General features: G+C 47.6%; 1 long non-coding RNA gene across 1 annotated transcript in view; it reads left to right on the top strand.

Annotated features, from left to right (window-relative positions):
* Positions 1-21,754, top strand: part of LOC132207772 (uncharacterized) — a 243,560-nt gene that overhangs the window by 23,162 nt on the left and 198,644 nt on the right. Inside the window, exons 2-4 of the long non-coding RNA XR_009443800.1 lie at positions 3,972-4,031; positions 5,527-5,691; positions 10,083-10,195. This is a non-coding gene — a long non-coding RNA (uncharacterized LOC132207772). The remainder of the gene's footprint in view (positions 1-3,971; positions 4,032-5,526; positions 5,692-10,082; positions 10,196-21,754) is intronic.

The raw sequence follows: 21,754 nt of genomic DNA, 5'->3' as shown, positions 1-21,754 counted from the left end.
CCCTCTCTCACACACACAGACTCACGCTCTGTCTCTCTCTCTCACACACACACACTCTCTCTCTCTCTCACACACTCTGTCTCTCTCTTTCTCTCTCTCACATACACTCACTCTTTCTCTCTCTCTCTATCACTCACTCACACTCTCTCTCACACACACACAGACACACTCTCATTCTCTCTCTCTCTCTCACACACACACCCAATCACACTGTCTCTCTCACACACACACACACTCTCTCACACGCACGCGCACACATACACGCACACACACTCGCTCTCTCTCTCGCACACACACACACTCTCTCACTCTCTCTCTCTCTCTCACACACCCAATCACACACACTCTCTCTCACACACACACACTCTCGCACACTCTCGCTCTCTCTCTCTTTCACGCACGCACACACTCTCACTCTCTCTCTCTGTCTCTCTCTCTCTCACACTCACACACACTCTCTCTCTCACACACACACACACTCTGTCTCTCTCTCTCTCTCTCACCCACACACACACACACACATCCCCACTCTCTCCCTCTCTCTCTCTCTCTCTCTCACACACACACACACACACACACGCTCTCTCTCGCTCTCTCTCTCTCTCACTCACGCACGCACACGCACTCTCACTCTCTCTCTCTCTCTGTGTCTGTCTGTCTCACACACACAGACAATCTCTCTCTCACTCACACACACACACACACACACACACATTCTCTCTCTCTCTCACATACACACACTCTCTCTCTCTCTCACACGCACACACACACACACACACACACTCTGTCTCTCTCTCTCCCTCTATCTCTCACACACACACACACACACACACACACACACATTCTCTCTCTCACATAAACACACTCTCTCTCTCACACGCACACGCACACACACACACACACACGCACACTCTCGCTCTCTCTTTCACGCACGCACACACGCACACTCTCACTCTCTCTCTCTCTGTCTCTCTCTCTCACACTCACACACACACACTCTCTCTCACTCTCTCTCTCTCACACACACACACCCCACTCTCTCCCTGTCTCTCTCTCTCTCACACACACACTCACTCTCTCTCTCACAGACACACACACGCTCTCTCTCTCTCACACACACACTCTGTCTCTCTCACACACACACACTCTCTCTCTCTCTCTCTCTCACACACACACAAACACTCTCTCTCACTCTCTCTCTCACACACTCTCTCTCTCTTTCTCACACACACACACTCTCTCTCTTTTAACACACTCTCTCTCTCTCTCACGCACATGCGCGCGCACACACACACACACTCACTTATTGCTCAGTATTCCATGGTATCTGAATTGTTGGACGAATTAACTTTCACTCAGCATGGATTTTCTCCCAAATTTGTCATGACCAAAGAGAACCGATTCTGCCTGGGCGAAGAATGGCAGGAGCCACAATAATTAGGGATTGTTTAGCTAGCGGAACCGTGCTGTGATATGCATCCAGATAAGATGCTTTCTATGGTACATCAATGAACGTTGTCCTTGTGGACACACCGAATTGCCTTAGCCTCCTGGGAAGTTGAGACATTGGTGTGCTTTTTTGCCCATTGCGACAATCTGGGTGGACAAGATTTTTCACAGCAGCGGATGTGACTCCAAATAGCGTATTAACCAGGTCAACAATGTTATTGAGGGTATCCTGAAGTAGGAGGTCCGTAAGACACAGCTTGATGTACACCTTGGTAAGATGAGTGATGAGGTCTTGCATCAAGTGTTCCAAGATCTAGGCAGTGGATTACATAGCAGGACCTCTAAAGATGTAATCTCTGGATTATTCCTGTTGTCACATGCTGAGAAGACAAGAAAAAGGGGAAGAAAACAGATGAATGCTTGGCTCACGTGTTTGTGTTCGGGGAAGGATTTAGACTCCCGGATCTGAAGGGAAATGCGCGGGGATGGTGTATCCTCGACAAGTGGGCTGGTCTGCAGCTGAACCGGAAAGGAGCCAAAATCTTTGCACAAGGGTTTGCTAATGTTGTGAGGAATTTCAGCTATGGACCTCCAAGCAGTGGGCAATTGCAGGTAATTCACTGAGAGGTGAGAACTAATAAAATAAAAATTATATCAGGGGATTTCAACTGCACAACATGAATTGAGATAACATAAAAGGTTGACTTGGGAAATAATTCTTGAAATACATTTGAGAGATGATTTAACATCAACACGTAGACGAGCTTGTAAGGGACAGTGCAATGCTGGACCTATTTCTGGGACACAAAGCCAGTGTTCAAGGTGACAGTGGCTAAGTGCTTTAGCGATAGTGACCATGACAACAGACTTTTCAACATATGTTACGGAAAAGGAGAACGTCCGTCTGTTAAAAAAACCAAGTGTCTTTGGTTTGGGAAAAGGCATATTTTATTTAAACAAGGCAGGATCTGGGTAAAATATTTTGGGAAGTTACTTGAGGGCGAATCTGCAGCAGAATAGTCGGATACGTCCAGGAAAGGAACTGGGAGAGTAAAGGCCAGTTATATTCCATTTTGGGTGAAATTTATAATCGACAAGCCTGGAAAACCCTGGATCTTGAGGAATGTTCAGGACATGTTTACGACAAGTGCGAAGGAAGCAAATGAATGGATGACTAGTGGCGTATAAAAACGAAGTGTGAAGAAACGGTGGTGGCCAATATTGGAGAGAATATCAAGATATTCCACAGGTACATGAAGCAGGAGGATAACCAGGGAAAGAGTAGCTCCAATTAGAAACCGGGGTGTACACGGGGTGAGGGAGCAATCTGTGTTCAGAACTGAAGGGCATTGATACAGTAGACAAGTCCCTCCCGTCTGCTCTCCCTTCAAGGAGGAGCATTCACGTCTATAAAGCAGGAAGATGCAGTGTGAAATTGAAATTTTTGGCTGGTTTAGAAGTGAACAAATCCCCACGCCCAGATGAGTTGTTTCCAAGACTGCTGTGGGAGAAGAGAAAGAAAATCTCTTCAGAGATAGTAGCAACTGCAGATGCTGGAGAATCTGAGGTAACGAGGTGTAGAGCTGGATGAGCGCAGCAGGCCAAGCAGCATCTCAGGAGCGTAAAAGCTGACGTTTCGGGCCGAGACCCTTCTCCTTCTGTGTGTTCATCCTGCTGTGTTCATCCAGCTCCGCACTTTGTTATCTTGGATTCTCCAGCATCTGCAGCTCCCATTATCTCCGATACAAATGGACAGAGATGCCAGGGTTGGCTTGTCAGTAAGAAATGAGGTCGCGCTGAAGGAACCACAGCTCTTGTGCTTGTTTATTAATGACTTGGAGGAAAGAGGTGCATGTGCTGTGGCTAAATTTGTAGATGACTCAAAACTATTTAGAAAGACAAGACATGACACAGAAACAGAGATTTACCAGGATGTTACTTGGATCGGAATGTATTAGCTATAAGAAGGGTTTGGTGGAAATGTTGTGTCATGATAAATGTAATGAGATCAACCATGATCTCACCGAATGGTGGAGGAAATTCAATGGGCCAAATGACTTATTTTGTGAGTCTTCTTGTTTGACAATGCATTCATGAAGGTGTTTTTTTTTCTCTTGGATAAGATGTGAAAATGAAATGTGTACCCTTCCTTTTCATCTGGGAATAAATAATTGTTCTGAACGATTTCCATTGACTAATAGCAATCTGACAAGTATCACAATGTAAAGAGATTTTTAGCTTCTTTTTAATTGTAAAGGTATTCTTTGGAATTAATTTGGCATATATTATTTGCATCTCAGGAAGTATGTTCATCACTGCATCTCAAAAAGTGCTCTGTTGTATGACAACAGCTTTTTAAAGATCACTTCAATGGTTGTGATTTTCAGTTGCCGGAACACACGTTAAATTTCACTGTTGGCCAATCTGTCCATGATTATTTTATTATGTTATGTTTCAAACAGACAAGGAAATATTGGTGATGCAATGAAGAGTTTGATTCTCAAATATAATTGTTGTTATAGTTTCCACTTGGAAGAAAGATTCACATCAAATTGACTGGTCAAGGAAATGGGACACTGACTGTGAGTACTTTGAATGTTCGAGTTATTCCTAAAATGAAAGTTATGACCTTGATGATTTCTCTTTCATGCAGATATGAAGAGACTCTTTTAAAATATCCTCTCGGTTAGTGGTTCAGGCATGAAAGTGCAATATGTATATTTATGTATATACATGTACATGCGTCATCTGAAAAGAAAATGACGAGAAATCACTTGTTGCAAGGTGAGAATGAGTTATCCAGATAGTAAGAACTGCCAATGTTGGTGTCTGAGATAACACATTGTGGAGCTGGAGGAACACAGCAGGGCAGGCAGCATCAGAGGCTCAAGAAAGTTGAGGTTTTGGGTCAGGACCCTTCCTCAGAAATGGAGGGTGGAAGGGAGCTCAGAAACAAACAGTGTGGAGGGGGAGGAGGTGCTGGGGAAGGTAGGTGGGATGGTGATAAGTGACTACTATCCAGATTGGAACAGATTTTCCCCAGCGTGCATTGAATACGAATTCCACATCACTGTCAAAATCTTAGTGACTGTTAACATTGATGTTTTTAGTCTGTCTTGTTTCAGTAATTGCATGACAGTTTGAATGGTTCTTTGAGAGTGAGGCACCTATGGACTCTCACACACCAAGATGGAATTTAGTTCGAAGAGTGACTTCAAAATAGTTGCTTGCTTTTAAAATCTTGACCGTTTTGCTGCCCTGTTGAACGAATTTAGCTTCATACTGCTTCAATAGGAATTAGTGTTTAATAGGAACATATTTGTGAAACTTACAGTTCCGCAGGTTTTAGCATAAACTGGTGCAGACTTTCGGTGCTTGCAAAAAGGCTCACCTCTCCGTTAATACCAAAGGAAAATTGGAGTTTGAAAGTAAGTTCACCCGGTGTCGGGGAATGAAATGTTAATGTTGACTCGAATATACTTTTTTAAAAAGTAATATATTTGTGAAACACTAAACTCCAATTAAAATTTGGATTTGCCAGTTTTACAGATGGTTGGATATTGGATTCATTTTAAATGAGGGTGAAGATCACTTTAAATCCAGCATAATTGTGAAGAAAAGAAATAGCATGTCAAATAAAATTAACTGCATGACTCTGCATAACCCTGTATATAGAATTTCATTCCGAACTATGAGACAGTTATGACCCCATACTACCTCAGTGCTCATGGCAAGAGTAAGACTCCTGTTTGACGTGCTGTGCACTGCATGGAATGGCGGCGACATCAGATTCATTGATGATTGAGAATCAAAAGAATATGACAATAAGATTTAAAATCAAAATCTCATTGAACACTTCAAGAGGGGGAAAGCATGTATGACTAATAGAAGGTGGTGGCACAGATCAAATAGACCTGTGTGCTAAAACTTATCACAAATTTCACATTGAATGGAACAGTTTCAACAGGCTGGAGGAAGCAGACATGCCAGCTCAAACTTTTTGAATTTGTGCATTCTGTTCGTAAACATCAGCAAAATTGTGGGAAACATGTTTATTCTTTCTCTTTTATTGCACAGAACCACACGATGAGACTGTTTTGATGAGGAATTTAAAGATTATGTGTCCCATCCGTTTGACTCACAGTTTGGTACCATAGGTTGGTACGATCTTCGTTCGAGAAGGAAAAGGGATGTTCCAGATACAGAAAATCGTCAAACCATTTACTACAAAGTCCGTTTCTGGTTAGTATTAATTAATGCAGTTAACATTTTTAGCTCGACATGATTGCACAATGGAGTCAATAAGAAAATTCCATCTGATATTCCACATAAATTTTAAGTGGATATTAAAGCAGCTCATTTCTTTTTCACGCTGTATGCTGCTTTTAAGAATGGTTGTCTTATTGTCGAAATGTTTAGCTTTGACTCCATGGCTTCTTCCATTAGCTCACATTGAAACACATGTTTCTTCAGCCAAAAATGCACGTTTACCCGGTGTAGCTTGACTAACCTTCCCCTGTGGTCGTTCCCCTGAAAAATAAGTATACCGTTTTGGGTACTGTTCCGGGGGACGACTGATCAGGGGTACGCAGTAGGGTGCAGGTCTCTGGCACAGAGTCTGTCCCTCTTGCACAGAAGGGAAGCGGGGATAGGAAGAGAGTGATAGTCATTGGGGACTCACTCATTAGTTAGAAGGACTGATAGAAGATTTGCTGGGAACGAAAGAGACTGACGATTGGTGTGTTGCCTACCAGGTGCCAGGGTCCGTGATGTCTCGGATCATGTGTTTAGGGTCCTGAGGGGAGAGGTTGACCAGCCCCAAGTCGTGGTCCACGTAGGCACCAACGATGTAGGTAGAAAGAGTGATAGGGATGTCAGGCAGGATTTGAGGGAGCGAGGGTGGAAGCTGAGAGCGAGAAAAAACAGCGTGGTCGTCACTGGTTTGTCACCCGTACCACGTGGAGGCGAGGCAAAGAACATGGAGAGATTTCAGCTGAAGACGTGGCTGCAGGGATGGTGCAGGTGGGAGGGCTTCAGGTACATGGACAATTGGGGCTCGTTCTGGGGAAGGTGGTACCTGTACAAACAGGACGGTCTCCACTTGAACCAGAGGGGCACGAATATCCTGGGTGGGAAATTGGCTAGTCTCATTTGGGTGGATTTAAACGAGCTCAGAAGGGGGACGGGAAACTGAGGTGTAGTCCTAGTACACAGGAGGATGAGCGTAGGGAGGACATGGTCAGGACCTCACTGTCACAGAAGTGTGCTGGCAGACAGCAAGCTGGATTGAAGTGTGACGACTTTAATGCCGGGAGTATCCGGAATAATGTAGGTGAGCTTGCAGCTTGGATCGGTACCTGGGACTTCGATGTTGTGGCCATTCCGGAGGCATGGATAGAGCAGGGTCAGGAATGGATGTTGCAAGTTCTCGGGTTTAGATCTTTCATTAAGGTCTGGGAAGGTGGTAAAAGAGGGGGAGGTGTGGCCTTGTTGGTCAAGGACAGTATAATGGCGGATGAAAGAACCTTTGAGGACTCGTCTACTGCGGTGGTATGGGCTGAGGTTGCCAAGGAAGATTTGTCGACTGAGTCAGTGTGGGTGGAAGTTCGGAACAGCAAGGCAGCAGTCACCTCACTGGGGGTTTTCTACGGACCCCAAATAGCAGTTGGGAGATCGAAGAACTCATTGGCCGGCAGATTGTTGAAAAGTGCAAACGTAGCAGGGTTGTTGTTATGGGTGACTTCAACTTTCCCAATATAGATCGAAACCTCCTTCGTGCAGATGGTTTGGATGGAGCCGTTTTTGTCAGGTGTGTTCAGGAGGGTTTCCTGACTCAGTATGTGGACAGGCCGACGAGGCGGGAGGCCTTTTGGATTTGGTGCTCGGCGATGAACCAGGACAGGTGTCAGATCTCGTGGTGGGAGAGCACTTTGGCAACAGTGACCACAACAGCCTCACATTTACCATAGCCGTGGAAAGGGAAAGGAGCAGTTACCAGGGGAAGATATTTAACTGGGGTAAAGGAAACTATAACGCTATCAGACAGGAGTTGGGAAGTACAGATTGGGAGCAATTGTTCCACAGAAAGGGCACAGCAGACATGTGGAGACTGTTCAAGGAGCAGTTGTTGCGAGTGATGTATAAATTTGTTCCTCTGAGACAGGTAAGAAGGGGTAAGATTAAGGAACCTTGGATGACTGGTACAGAGGTGCTTCTTGTCAAAAAGAAAAAGGCAGCGTACGTAAGGTGGAGGAAGTGAGGGTCTAGCACAGCTTTAGAGTATTACAGGCTTGCTCGGAAGGAGCTCAAAAGATATTGCCTGTACAATTGTTACCTGTTACAACCTTTGCGTCCACGCTTGCTCATTCAATGGTGTCAAGATGCCAGCAGTGCATGTACCTTCTCCATCCCCTAATGCCGTCAGCTCACACAAGACATAGTCCTTACTTAAAATCTTCTGATCAACCAAAGTTCATTGTAATGGACATTTTAGTTATCTGTCATGAAACGAAAACTGATTCTGACTGGCATGACCTGCAGTGCAAATGAATATAATCTGTGAAACGAAATTCCTTATGGGCTTGCATCCACTACAGATAATTGCTTTTCAAAGACGTTGCATACATACATTTATTTCTCTTATCACCTTAGATTATTTTTTTGTTTATGCATGTTGTGTGGGTTTCCAGTCAGGCCCATAAACACAGGTTTATGCAGTCACTGTTATAACACGGTATTGAAGGAGAATTTGTGATCTTTGGAGTTTCATTCCAGTGTCTGATGGAGTGCACCATCAAGCCACTTCAGATCTCTTCTGGTGACTATATTGTTGCAAGTTTTCAAGTGTTACCGGTCGTCACATAAAATATGGCCTTTTTGTTGTTGCACTATTCATCTTAACTACACCTTATCTAGTATTTAGGCTTGGAAACAATTTTAATTATTTTTGATTTACCAATTCAAAATCATTTATGATTGTTGTCATGATATCTACAATATGTTATTTTGATTGGACATAGAGGATTGGATCTGTCTTCATGGAAATAATGTATGCGCTTATAAAACTCCTTCTGGGCAAGGTAGTTGCTCAGTGGTTAGAGCTGCTCATGCACTGGGGAGCCAATTGAGATTCCAGTCTTGGGTAACGATCTGTGTGGAATTGACATGTCCTCCCCGCGTCTGCGAGGGGCTTCTGCCAAGTGCTGCAGCTTCCTCTCATTGTTCAAAGATGTGCAGGTCCTTATATGTGATTTGTGAAGCATTTCTTAAATGTTTCAATCCTGCCAGCATCCAGTGCCCTGGACAAAATAACTGGAGATGAATAAAAGATACTGAGCCTTTTGACACCATTTCCTGCTGGATTTTCATCAATCCTGCTTAATATCGGTGACAACTTCCATGACCTTTTTGATGCTATGTCTGAATTGACAGTCTAGTTCCAAATATTTGTTGTGCAGTATTTCAAGGTCTCTGTCACAGCATACCCATGAATGTCCACTTCAAAAGATACTTCCATATCATAGAATCCCTACGGTGTGGAAACAAGCCCCTTTTGACCCAAGAAGTCCACGGCCACCCTCCAAAGAGCATCTCACCCTGACCCACCCTCGACCCTTTCCTCAGTAACCCTACATTTCCCATGACTAACACACCTAATCTACACATCCCTAAACACAATGGGCAAGTTTGGCATGGCCCATACACCTAGCCTGCACATCTTTGGACTGTGGGAGGAAACCAGAGCACCCAGCAGGAACCCATGCAGGCATGGGCAGAATGTACAAACTCCGCACAGAAGATCGCCCAACGGTGGGATCGAACCTGGGTCCCTGGCGCTGTGAGTCAGCAGTGCGAACCACTGAGCCACCGTGCTGCCCTTGGAGTTAGACAGAGCTTGCTTGTTCCTGGGTGGCCTCAAACTGCCAACCTCCACTTAGTGGCAAAAGTGCTGACCAACTGCACTCATCTTCACTGGTTTTTGCTTTGTATCATTGAATTCAATTCTTCAAACTCTATGATAAATATTTAAATTTCCATTGATATGTGAGCGTTGTTTTTAGTATGCAGTATTGGTTTATTATGTTTTATTGCTAAATAATGAATATTGTATGTATATGCAAATGGGCAAGTTGGTAACGATGCAGTCCGCAGACCTGGAGGATAATAACACTGTCCTTCAATCGCCCACGATGCCCTCTGCAAATTGGTAGAAAACAAAAATTTCTATAAAATTCATCTCCTCCCATCAGTCGATCAAAATTAATTCAGGATTTTGTGCAGGCCAATAAGCGTAAGATTACGTGAGCCTAAACAAAACTACTGGCTCATATTAGTTCAGTAAAGTGAAAGGTCAACAATAGAGGTAGTAGGAACTGCAGATGCTGGAGAATCTGAGATGAGAAGGTGTAAAGCTGGATGAGCACAGCAGGCCAAGCAGTATCATCCGGCTCTACACCTTGTTATCTCAGATTCTCCAGCGCCAATTTTCTGAAGTAGGGTCTCGTCCCGAAACATCAGCTTTCTTGCTCCTCTGATGCTGCTTGACCTGCTGTGTTCATCCAGCTCTCCAACTTGGGCAACAATAGAGTATGTTTTAAGTCACCAGATCTGTTACGTGGGTTTGTCTTCCTTAGGGTGGAGTTAGTGGAACCGAAAAAGATGTCTCCCTCACAGCGTTTGTGACAAAAGAATTGCATCGTTCCTTGGCGGCCTTTCAACAGAAGAATATTCAGAGATTTCCCGAGTGGTAAGAATGTAACTTCTTTTACTTCTCTTTATCTCACTTTTTCCAACAATTGGAAAATAGATTTTAGAAATAACATCGAGCTGATGAAGTGTGAAAAGAAGAATAATTTCAAGCAGTGGTGGGAGTTGGTCAGTGAGGTGGGAGGAGTGGATTGGTGGGAGAGAAGGCGGACAGGTCATGGAGGCGGGGATGAGGGGAGGAAGTAGTCTTGGGATGAGGCTGGCGGGTGGGGAGATTTTGAGGGTGGCCAAGTCCACATTGAGGCTATTGAGTTGGAGCTCCCGAGGCGGAATATGAGGTGCTGCTCCTCCAGTTTCTGGGTGGTGTGGTTGTGACACTGGAAGAGGCCCAGGATGGACATGTCATTCAGGGAGTGGGAGGGGGAGTTGAAGTGATGCAATGATTTGGATATGAAAATAGAAGGTGTGGTTAGTAAGTATCCCAATGATTGAAGGTGTAGTAGCCAGCCAAGAAGGTCACCTCAGAATGCAATGGGACATTGACAAGGGCCAATGAACTGAGGAGTGGCAGATGGAGTTGAGGTTAGCCAAATGTGAGGTGCTACATTTTGGAAAGGCAAATCAGGGCAGCACGTTTCCACTGAAGGTTGTGGGGAGTGTTGCTGAATAAAGAGACGCTGGAGTGCAGTTTCGTAGTTCCATCAAAGTACAGCCACCGGTAGAAAGGATATGAAGGAGACATTTGGTGTGCTCGCCTTTATCGGTCAGTGCATTGAGTATAGGAGTTGGGAGATCACTTAGCAGCCATATAGGACATTGATTCGGCTGCTTTTGGAATACTGCAATCGATTTTGGTCTCCTTGCGAGAGGAAGGATGTCGGCGCAACATTGAGGGCCGAAGGGGCCTGTTCTGCGCCGTATTGTTGTATGTTGTAAACTTGAAAGGGTTCAGAGAAGATCTACAAGGATGTTACGAGCATCGGAGGTTGGAGGTATACCGTGGGCTTGAACAGGCAGCTATTTCTTGGAACTTTGGAGTTCAGGGCTGACCATATAGAAGATTATACAATTACGAGGGACATGGATAGAGCGAACAGCCAAGATCTTTTCCCCGGGTTGCTGGAATCCATAACTGGAGGGAATAGGTTAAAAATGAGAGAGGGAAGATTTAAAATGGACCGGATTTTTTTCATAGTGGTGCATGTATGGAATGAGATGCCAGAGGAAGTGGTGGAGGCTTGTACGTTTAAAAGGCATGTGGATGGGTATATGAATAAGACGGGTTGAGAGGAATATGGGCCAAATGCTGGCAAATGGGACTAAATTAATTTAGGATATCTGGTCAACATAGACAAATTGGGCCAAAGGATCAGTTTCCCGACTGTACATCTCTCTGACTCTAAGTGTCTTTTTTCTGAAACTTGTGGCCCATAATTAGAAAAACGAGAATCAGGATTTGGGAATGTGACAATTCTAATTGGATCTGTTTGATGAAATTAACTCTGTAGATAATGGTGGTTGAATTATGATTTGTCAAATTTGAGTTTATTGCAGCATCTTACAGAATAGAGGAAACACATGTAATCAAAATTGAAAGTCAAAACTTGGTAAAATTTTGCATTGGAAATACATGACCAGCCATTGGAGGAGATTCATGACCAATGCATTCAAGTGAGAACAACAAATGCGATTCAGTGACTCAGTGAAATGGGATGCAGTGACTCAGTGAAATGGGATGCCGTGACTGAGAGAAAAGGGATGCAGTGACTGAGGGTAATAGGATGCTGTGACCTATGGAAATGGGATGCAGTGACTGAGGGTAATGAGATGCAGTGACTGACGAAAGGAGATGCAGTTACGGTGGGAAATGGGACGCAGTGACTGAGGACAATGGAACGCAGTGATTGAGGGAAATGGGACGCTCTCAGTGAGTGTAATGTGAAGCATTGAATGAGTGAAATGAGATGCAGTGACTGTGTGAACTGGGATGCAGTGACTGAGTTAAATGGGTTGAGGTGACTGATTGGAATGGGATGCAGTGACTGATGGAAATGGGATGCAGTGACTGATGGAAATGGGATGCAGTGACTGATGGAAATAGGATGCAGTGACTGCGGGACATGGGTTGCAGTGACTGCGTGAAATGGGATGTAGTGACTGATGGAAATCGGATGCAGTGTCAGATGGAAATGGGATGCAGTGACTGATGGAAATGGGATGCAGTGACTGATGGAAATGGGATGCAGTGACTGATGGAAATGGGATGCAGTGACTGATGGAAATAGGATGCAGTGACTGATGGAAATAGGATGCAGTGACTGATGGAAATAGGGTGCAGTGACTGATGGAAATAGGGTGCAGTGACTGATGGAAATAGGGTGCAGTGACTGATGGAAATAGGGTGCAGTGACTGATGGAAATAGGGTGCAGTGACTGATGGAAATAGGGTGCAGTGACTGACGGAAATAGGATGCAGTGACTGACGGAAATGGGATGCAGTGACTGAGGGTAATGGGATGCAGTGACTGAGGGTAATGGAAGGCCGTGTCTCTGTGAATTGGGATGCGCTGAGTGTGGGGAATGGGCTGCAGTGACTGAGTGAAATGGGCTGCAGGGACCGAGTGAAATGGGATGCGGTGACTGATGGAAATGGGATGCGGTGACTGATGGAAATGGGATGCGGTGACTGGTGGAAATGGGATGCAGTGACTGAGGGAATGGGGATGCAGTGACTGTGGGTAATGGGATGCAGTGACTGTGGGTAATGGGATGCAGTGACTGTGGGTAATGGGATGCAGTGACTGTGGGTAATGGAATGCTGTGACTGAGGGTAATGGGATGCAGTGACTGAGGGTAATGGGATGCAGTGACTGAGGGTAATGGGATGCAGTGACTGAGGGTAATGGGATGCAGTGACTGAGTGTAATGGGATGCAGTGACTGAGGGTAATGGGATGCAGTGAATTATGGGAATGGGATGCAGTGACTGACGAAAGGAGATGCAGTGACGGTGGGAAATGGGACGCAGTGACTGAGGACCATGGAACGCAGTGATTGAGGGAAATGGGACGCTCTCAGTGAGTGTAATGTGAAGCATTGAATGAGTGAAATGAGATGCAGTGACTGTGTGAACTGGGATGCAGTGACTGAGTGAAATGGGATGCAGTGCCCGAGTGAAATGGGATGCAGTGGCCGAGTGAAATGGGTTGCAGTGGCCGAGTGAAATGGCTGCAGTGGCCGAGTGAAATGGGCTGCAGTGGCCGAGTGAAATGGGCTGCAGTGGCCGAGTTGAAATGGGCTGCAGTGGCCGAGTGAAATGGGCTGCAGTGGCCGAGTGAAATGGGCTGCAGTGGCCGAGTGAAATGGGCTGCAGTGGCCGAGTGAAATGGGTTGAGGTGACTGATGGAAATGGGATGCAGTGACTGTGATAAATGGGATGCAGTGACTGATGGAAATGGGATGCACTGTCTCAGTTGAGTAGGATTCACTGTATCCGTTAAAGGGGATGCAGTCCCTGAGTGAAATGGGATGCAGTGTCTGATGGAAATGGGATGCAGTGACTGAGGCAAAGCAGATGCAGTGCCTGTGGAAATGGGATGCAGTGCCAGAGTGAAATGGGATGCAGTGCCAGAGTGAAATGGGATGCAGTGCCAGAGTGAAATGGGATGCAGTGACTGAGGGAAATGGGATGCAGTGACTGAGGGAAATGGGATGCAGTGACTGAGGGAAATGGGATGCAGTCACTGTGGGAAATGGGATGTAGGGACTGAGTGAATTGGGATTCAGTGATTGATTGAAATGGAATGCAGTGTCTGTCAGAAATGGGATACTGTGACTAAGGGAAATGGGATGCCGTTAGTGTGGGAAATTGGATGTCGTAACTGAGGGTAATGGGATGCAGTGGCTGCGTGAAATGGGATGCAGTGGCTGCGTGAAATGGGATGCAGTGGCTGCGTGAAATGGGATGCAGTGGCTGCGTGAAATGGGATGCAGTGGCTGCGTGAAATGGGATGCAGTGGCTGCGTGAAATGGGATGCAGTGGCTGAGTGAAATGGGATGCAGTGGCTGAGTGAAATGGGATGCAGTGGCTGCGTGAAATGGGATGCAGTGCCTGAGTGAAATGTGACGCATTGACTGAGGGAAAGGTGATTCAGTGACTGTGGGAAATGGCATGCTGTGACTGAGGAAAGGAGATGCAGTGACTGTGGGAAATGGAACGCAGTGACGGAGGGAAATGGGACACAGTGACTGAGTGAAACGGGATGCCGTGGCTGAGTGAAATGGGATGCAGTGCTTGAGGGAAATGGGATGCAGTGACTGAATAGAATGTGACGCAGGGACTGAGAGAAATGGGATAATGTTATTGAGGGGAATGAGATGCAGTCACTGAGGGAAATGGAATTCAGTCACTGCGCGAAATGGGATGCCGTGACTGAGATAAATGGGATGCAGTGACTGAGGGAAAGGAAATGCAGTGCCTGTGGAAACGGGATGCTGTGACTGAGGGTAATGGGTATGCAGTGACTGTGGGAAATGGGATGCAGTGACTGAGTGATATGGTATGCATGGCTGAATGGAGTGGGATGCAGGGACTGAGCGAAATGGGATACTGTTACTCATGGTAATGCGTTGCAGTGACTGAGGGAAAGGTGATTCAGTGACTGTGGGAAGTGGCAAGCTGTGACTGAGGAAAGGTGATGCAGTGACTGTGGGAAATGGGACGCAGTGACGGAGGGAAATGGGATGCAGTGGCTGAGTGAAATGGAATTCAGTCACTGCGTGAAATGGGATGCAGTGACTGAGGGAAAGGAAGTGCAGTGCCTGTGGAAACGGGATGCTGCGACTGAGGGTAATGGGGATGCAGTGACTGTGGGAAATGGGATGCAGTGACTGTGGGAAATGGGATAGTGTTTCTGAGGGTAATGGGGTGCAGTGACTGAGTGAAATGGGGTGCAGTGACTGAGTGAAATGGGGTGCAGTGACTGAGTGAAATGGGATGCAGTGACTGAGGGAAATGGGATGCAGTGACTGAGGGAAATGGGATGCCGTTAGTGTGGGAAATTGGATGTAGTAACTGAGGGTAATGGGACGCAGTGGCTGAGTGAAATGGGACGCAGTGACTGAGTGAAATGGGACGCAGTGACTGATGGAAATGGGATGCAGTGACTGAGGGAAAGGAAATGCAGTGCCTGTGGGAACGGGATGCTGTGACTGAGGGTAATGGGTATGCAGTGACTGAGGGTAATGGGTATGCAGTGACTGTGGGAAATGAGATGCAGTGACTGAGTGAAATGGGATGCAGGGACTGAGCGAAATGGGATACTGTTACTCAGGGTAATGCGTTGCAGTGACTGAGTGAAATGGGGTGCAGTGACTGAGTGAAATGGGATGCTGTCACTCAGTGGAATGGGATGAAGTGACTGAGGGAAAGGTGATTCAGTGACTGTGGGAAATGGCAAGGTGTGACTGTGGGAAATGGGACGCAGTGACGGAGGGAAATAGGACCCAGTGACTGAGTGAAATGGGATGCTGTGGCTGAGTGAAATGGGATGCTGTGGCTGAGTGAAATGGGATGCTGTGGCTGCGTGAAATGGGATGCCGTGGCTGCGTGAAATGGGATGCCGTGGCTGAGTGAAATGGGATGCAGTGCCTGAGTGACATGGGATGCAGTGCCTGAGTGACATGGGACGCAGTGCCTGAGTGACATGGGACGCAGTGGCTGAGTGAAATGGGACGCAGTGGCTGAGTGAAATGGGACGCAGTGGCTGAGTGAAATGGGAAGCAGTGGCTGAGTGAAATGGGAAGCAGTGGCTGAGTGAAATGGGAAGCAGTGGCTGAGTGAAATGGGAAGCAGTGGATGAGTGAAATGGGATGCAGTGACTGGGTGAAACGGGATGCAGTGTCTGAGGGAAACGGGATGCAGTGACTGATGGAAACGGGATGCAGTGGCTGAGTGAAATGGGATGCAGTGACTCAGTGGAATGGGATGCAGTGGCTGAGTGAAACTGGGTGCAGTGGCTGAGTGAAATGGGAAGCAGTGGCTGAGTGAAATGGGAAGCAGTGGCTGAGTGAAATGGGAAGCAGTGGCTGAGTGAAATGGGAAGCAGTGGCTGAGTGAAATGGGAAGCAGTGGCTGAGTGAAATGGGAAGCAGTGGCTGAATGAAATTGGAAGCAGTGGATGAGTGAAATGGGATGCAGTGACTGGGTGAAATGGGATGCAGTGACTGAGTGAAATGGGATGCTGTGCCTCAGTGGAATGGGTTGCAGTGACTGAGGGAAAGGTGATTCAGTGACTGTGGGAAATGGGATGCAGGGTCTGAGGGAAAGGAGATGCAGTGACTGAGGGAAATGGGTTGCAGTGTCTGATGGAAATGGGATGCAGTGACTCGGTGAAAGGAGATGCAGTGACTGTGGAAACGGGATGCCGAGACTGATCTGGGTTGCAGTCACTGAGTAAACTGGGATGCAGTGGCTGTGTCTAATGGGATGCAGTGGCTGTGTCTAATGGGATGCAGTGACTGTGTCTAATGGGATGTAGTGACTGTGTCTAATGGGATGTCGTGACTGTGTCTAATGGGATGCAGTGGCTGAGTGAAATGGGATGCAGTGGCTGAGTGAAATGGGATGCAGTGACTGACGGAAATGGGTTGCAGTGACTGACGGAAATGGGTTGCAGTGACTGACGGAAATCGGATGTAGTGACAGGGAACGGAGATGCAGTGACTGTGGATGTGGGATGCAGTGACTGAGGGAAATGGGGTGCAGTGACTGAGTGAAATGGGATGCTGTGCCTCAGTGGAATGGGATGCAGTGGCTGAGGGAAAGGTGATTCAGTGGCTGTGGGAAATAGGATGCAGGGTCTGAGGGAAAGGACATGCAGTGACTGAGCGAAATGGTTTGCAGTGTCTGATGGAAATGGAAAGCATTGGCTGATGGAAATGGGATGTAGTGGCTGAGTGAAATGTGATGTAGTAGCTGAGTGAAATGGGCTGCAGTGTCTGATGGAAATGGGAGGCAATGTCTGAGTGAAACGGGAGGCAGTGACTGAGTGAAACGGGACGCAGTGACTGAGTGAAACGGGACGCATTGACTGAGTGAAACGGGAGGCAGTGACTGAGTGAAACGGGAGGCAGTGACTGAGTGAAACGGGACGCATTGACTGAGTGAAACGGGAGGCAGTGACTGAGTGAAACGGGAGGCAGTGACTGAGTGAAACGGGAGGCAGTGACTGAGTGAAATGGAAAGCATTGGCTGATGGAAATGGGATGTAGTGGCTGAGTGAAATGGGATGCAGTGGCTGAGTGAAATGGGATGCTGTGCCTCAGTGGAATGGGATGCAGTGACTGAGGGAAATGGGATGCAGTGACTGAGGGTAATGGGATGCAGTGTCTCAGTGAAATGGGGTGCAGTGTCTGAGTGAAATGGGATGCTGTGCCTGAGTGAAATGAGCTGCAGTGACTGAGTGAAATGAGCTGCAGTGGCTGTGTGAAATGGGGTGCAGTGGCTGTGTGAAATGGGATGCAGTGGCTGTGTGAAATGGGATGCAGTGGCTGTGTGAAATGGGATGCAGTGGCTATGTGAGCTGGGATGTAGTGACTGTGAACTGGGATGCAGTGTCTGTTTGAAATGGGATCCTGCGACTGAAGTTAATGGGATGCAGTGACTGTGGGAAATGGGTTGCAGTGGCTGAGGGAAATGGGATGCAGTGACTGAGGGAAATGGGATGCAGTGACTGAGTGAACTGGGATGTAGTGACTGAGTGAACTGGGATGCAGTGACTGAGGGAAATGGGAGGCCGTGACTGAGGGAAATGGGAGGCCGTGACTGAGGGAAATGGGAGGCAGTGACTGAGGGAAATGGGAGTCAGTGGCTGAGGTGAAATGGGAGGCAGTGGCTGAGTGAAATGGGAGGAAGTGGCTGAGTGAAATGGGAGGCAGTGGCTGAGTGAAATGGGAGGCAGTGGCTGAGTGAAATGGGAGGCAGTGGCTGAGTGAGATGGGACGCAGTGGCTGAGTGAAATGTGACGCAGTGGGTGAGTGAAATGTGACGCAGTGGGTGAGTGAAATGTGACGCAGTGGGTGAGTGAAATGTGACGCAGTGGGTGAGTGAAATGGGACGCAGTGGGTGAGTGAAATGGGACGCAGTGGGTGAGTGAAATGGGACGCAGTGGGTGAGTGAATTGGGACGCAGTGGGTGAGTGAAATGGGACGCAGTGGGTGAGTGAAATGGGACGCAGTGGCTGAGTGGAATGGGACGCTGTGACTCAGTGGAATGGGACGCAGTGACTCAGTGGAATGGGACGCAGTGACTCAGTGGAATGGGACGCAGTGACTCAGTGGAATGGGATGCAGTGACTCAGTGGATTGTGACGCATTGACTGAGGGAACGGTGATTCAGTGACTGTGGGAAATGGCATGCTGTGACTGAGGGAATGGAAATGCAGTGACAGTGTGAAATGGGATGCAGTGACTGAGTGAAATCGGATGCAGTGCTGAATGGAATGCGATGCCGGGACTGAGGGAAATCGGATACTGTTACTGAGGGTAATGGGTTGCAGTGACTGAGTGAAATGGGATGCAGTGACTGAGGGAAAGGTGATTCAGTGACTGTGGGAAAGGGGACCCAGTGGCTGAGTGAAATTGGATGCAGTGGCTGAGTGAAATGGGATGCCGTGCCTGAGTGAAATGGGATGCCGTGCCTGAGAGAAATGGGATGCCGTGCCTGAGTGAAATGGGATGCCGTGCCTGAGTGAAATGGGATGCCGTGCCTGAGTGAAATGGGATGCCGTGCCTGAGTGAAATGGGATGCCGTGCCTGAGTGAAATGGGATGCCGTGCCTGAGTGAAATGGGATGCCGTGCCTGAGTGAAATGGGATGCCGTGCCTGAGTGAAATGGGATGCCGTGCCTGAGTGAAATGGGATGCCGTGCCTCAGTGGAATGGGATGCCGTGCCTCAGTGGAATGGGATGCCGTGCCTCAGTGGAATGGGTTGCAGTGACTGACGGAAATGGGTTGCAGTGACTGACGGAAATGGGTTGCAGTGACTGACGGAAATGGGTTGCAGTGACTGACGGAAATGGGTTGCAGTGACTGACGGAAATGGGTTGCAGTGACTGACGGAAATGGGTTGCAGTGACTGACGGAAATCGGATGTAGTGACAGGGAAAGGAGATGCAGTGACTGTGGATGTGGGATGCTGTGACTGAGGGAAATGGAAAGCATTGGCTGATGGAAATGGGATGCAGTGGCTGAGTGAAACGGGAGGCAGTGACTGAGTGAAATGGGAGGCAGTGACTGAGTGAAATGGGAGGCAGTGACTGAGTGAAACGGGAGGCAGTGGCTGAGTGAAATGTGATGCAGTGGCTGAGTGAAATGTGATGCAGTGGCTGAGTGAAATGTGATGCAGTGGCTGAGTGAAATGTGATGCAGTGGCTGAGTGAAATGGGATGCTGTGCCTCAGTGGAATGGGATGCAGTGACTGAGGGGAATGGGATACAGTGAGTGAGGAGAATGGGATGCAGTGACTGAGTGAAACGGGGTGCAGTGACTGACGGAAATGGGTTGCAGTGACTGACGGAAATGGGTTGCAGTGACTGACGGAAATGGGTTGCAGTGACTGACGGAAATCGGATGTAGTGACAGGGAACGGAGATGCAGTGACTGTGGATGTGGGAGACTGAGGGAAATGGGGTGCAGTGACTGAGTGAAATGGGATGCTGTGCCTCAGTGGAATGGGATGCAGTGACTGAGGGAAAGGTGATTCAGTGGCTGTGGGAAATAGGATGCAGGGTCTGAGGGAAAGGAGATGCAGTGACTGAGGGAAATGGGTTGCAGTGTCTGATGGAAATGGAAAGCATTGGCTGATGGAAATGGGATGTAGTGGCTGAGTGAAATGTGATGCAGTGGCTGAGTGAAATGGGATGCTGTGCCTTAGTGGAATGGGATGCACTGACTGAGGGAAAGGTGATTCAGTGACTGTGGGAAATGGCAAGCTGTGACTGAGGAAAGGAGATGTAGTGACTGTGGGAAATGGGATGCAATGACGGAGGGAAATGGGAGGCAGTGGCTGAGTGAAATGGGATGCCGTGGCTGAGTGAAATGGAATGCAGTGCCTGAGTGAAATGGGCTGCAGTGGCTGAGTGAAATGAGCTGCAGTGGCTGAGTGAAATGGGCTGCAGTGGCTGAGTGAAATGGGATGCCGTGCCTGAGTGAAATGGAATGCAGTGCCTGAGTGAAATGGAATGCAGTGCCTGAGTGAAATGGAATGCAGTGCCTGAGTGAAATGGAATGCAGTGCCTGAGTGAAATGGAATGCAGTGCCTGAGTGAAATGGGCTGCAGTGCCTGAGTGAAATGGGCTGCAGTGCCTGAGTGAAATGGGCTGCAGTGCCTGAGTGAAATGGGCTGCCGTGCCTGAGGAGAAAGGGACGCAGTGACTGAGGAGAATGGGACGCAGTGACTGAGGAGAATGGGACGCAGTGACTGAGGAGAATGGGACGCAGTGACTGAGGAGAATGGGACGCAGTGACTGAGTGCAACGGGGTGCAGTGACTGAGTGAAATGGGGTGCAGTGACTGAGGGAAATGAGATGCAGTGACTGACGGAAATCGGATGCACTGACAGGGAAAGGAGATGCCATGACTGTGGATGTGGGATGCTGTGACTGAGGGAAATGGAAAGCATTGGCTGATGGGAATGGGATGCAGTGGCTGAGTGAAATGGGATGCAGTGGACTGAGTGAAATGGGATGCAGTGGACTGAGTGAAATGGGATGCAGTGGACTGAGTGAAATGGGATGCAGTGTCTGATGGAAATGGGATGCAGTGACTGAGGAAATGTGATGCAGTGAGCGATTGAAATGGGATGCAGTGACTGCATGAAATGGGATGCAGTGGCTGAAAGAAAAGGAGACGCAGTGACTTTTGGAAACGGGTTGCAGTGATTGAGTGAAATAGGATGCTGTGACTGAGTGAAATGTGATGCAGTGTCTGATGGAAATGGGAGGCAGTGACTGAGTGAAATGGGACGCATTGACTGAGTGAAATGGGACGCATTGACTGAGTGAAATGGGACGCATTGACTGAGTGAAATGGGATGCATTGACTGAGTGAAATGGGATGCATTGACTGAGTGAAATGGGACGCATTGACTGAGTGAAATGGGACGCATTGACTGAGTGAAATGGGATGCAGTGACTGATGGAAATGTGATGCAGTGACTGAGTGAAATGGGATGCTGTGCCTCAGTGGAATGGGATGCAGTGACTGAGGGAAAGGTGATTCAGTGACTGTGGGAAATGGGATGCAGTGTCTGAGTGAAATGGGATGCAGTTACTGAGTGAAATGGGAAGCAGTGACTGAGGGTAAAGGGATGCAGTTACTGAGTGAAATGCGCTGCAGTTACTGAGTGAAATGGGATGCAGTTACTGAGTGAAATGGGATGCAGTTACTGAGTGAAATGGGATGCAGTTACTGAGTGAAATGGGATGCAGTGACTGAGTGAAATGGGATGCAGTGACTGAAGGAAATGGGATGCAGTGACTGACGGAAATGGGATGCAGTGACAGGGAAAGGAGATGCCATGACTGTGGTTGAGGGATGCT

Source organism: Stegostoma tigrinum, unplaced genomic scaffold (assembly GCF_030684315.1).
Source record: "Stegostoma tigrinum isolate sSteTig4 unplaced genomic scaffold, sSteTig4.hap1 scaffold_153, whole genome shotgun sequence".
Taxonomy (NCBI): Eukaryota; Metazoa; Chordata; class Chondrichthyes; order Orectolobiformes; family Stegostomatidae; genus Stegostoma; species Stegostoma tigrinum.
The sequence above is the reverse complement of the archived record's forward strand: the minus strand, read 5'-3'. Positions and strand labels throughout refer to the sequence as shown.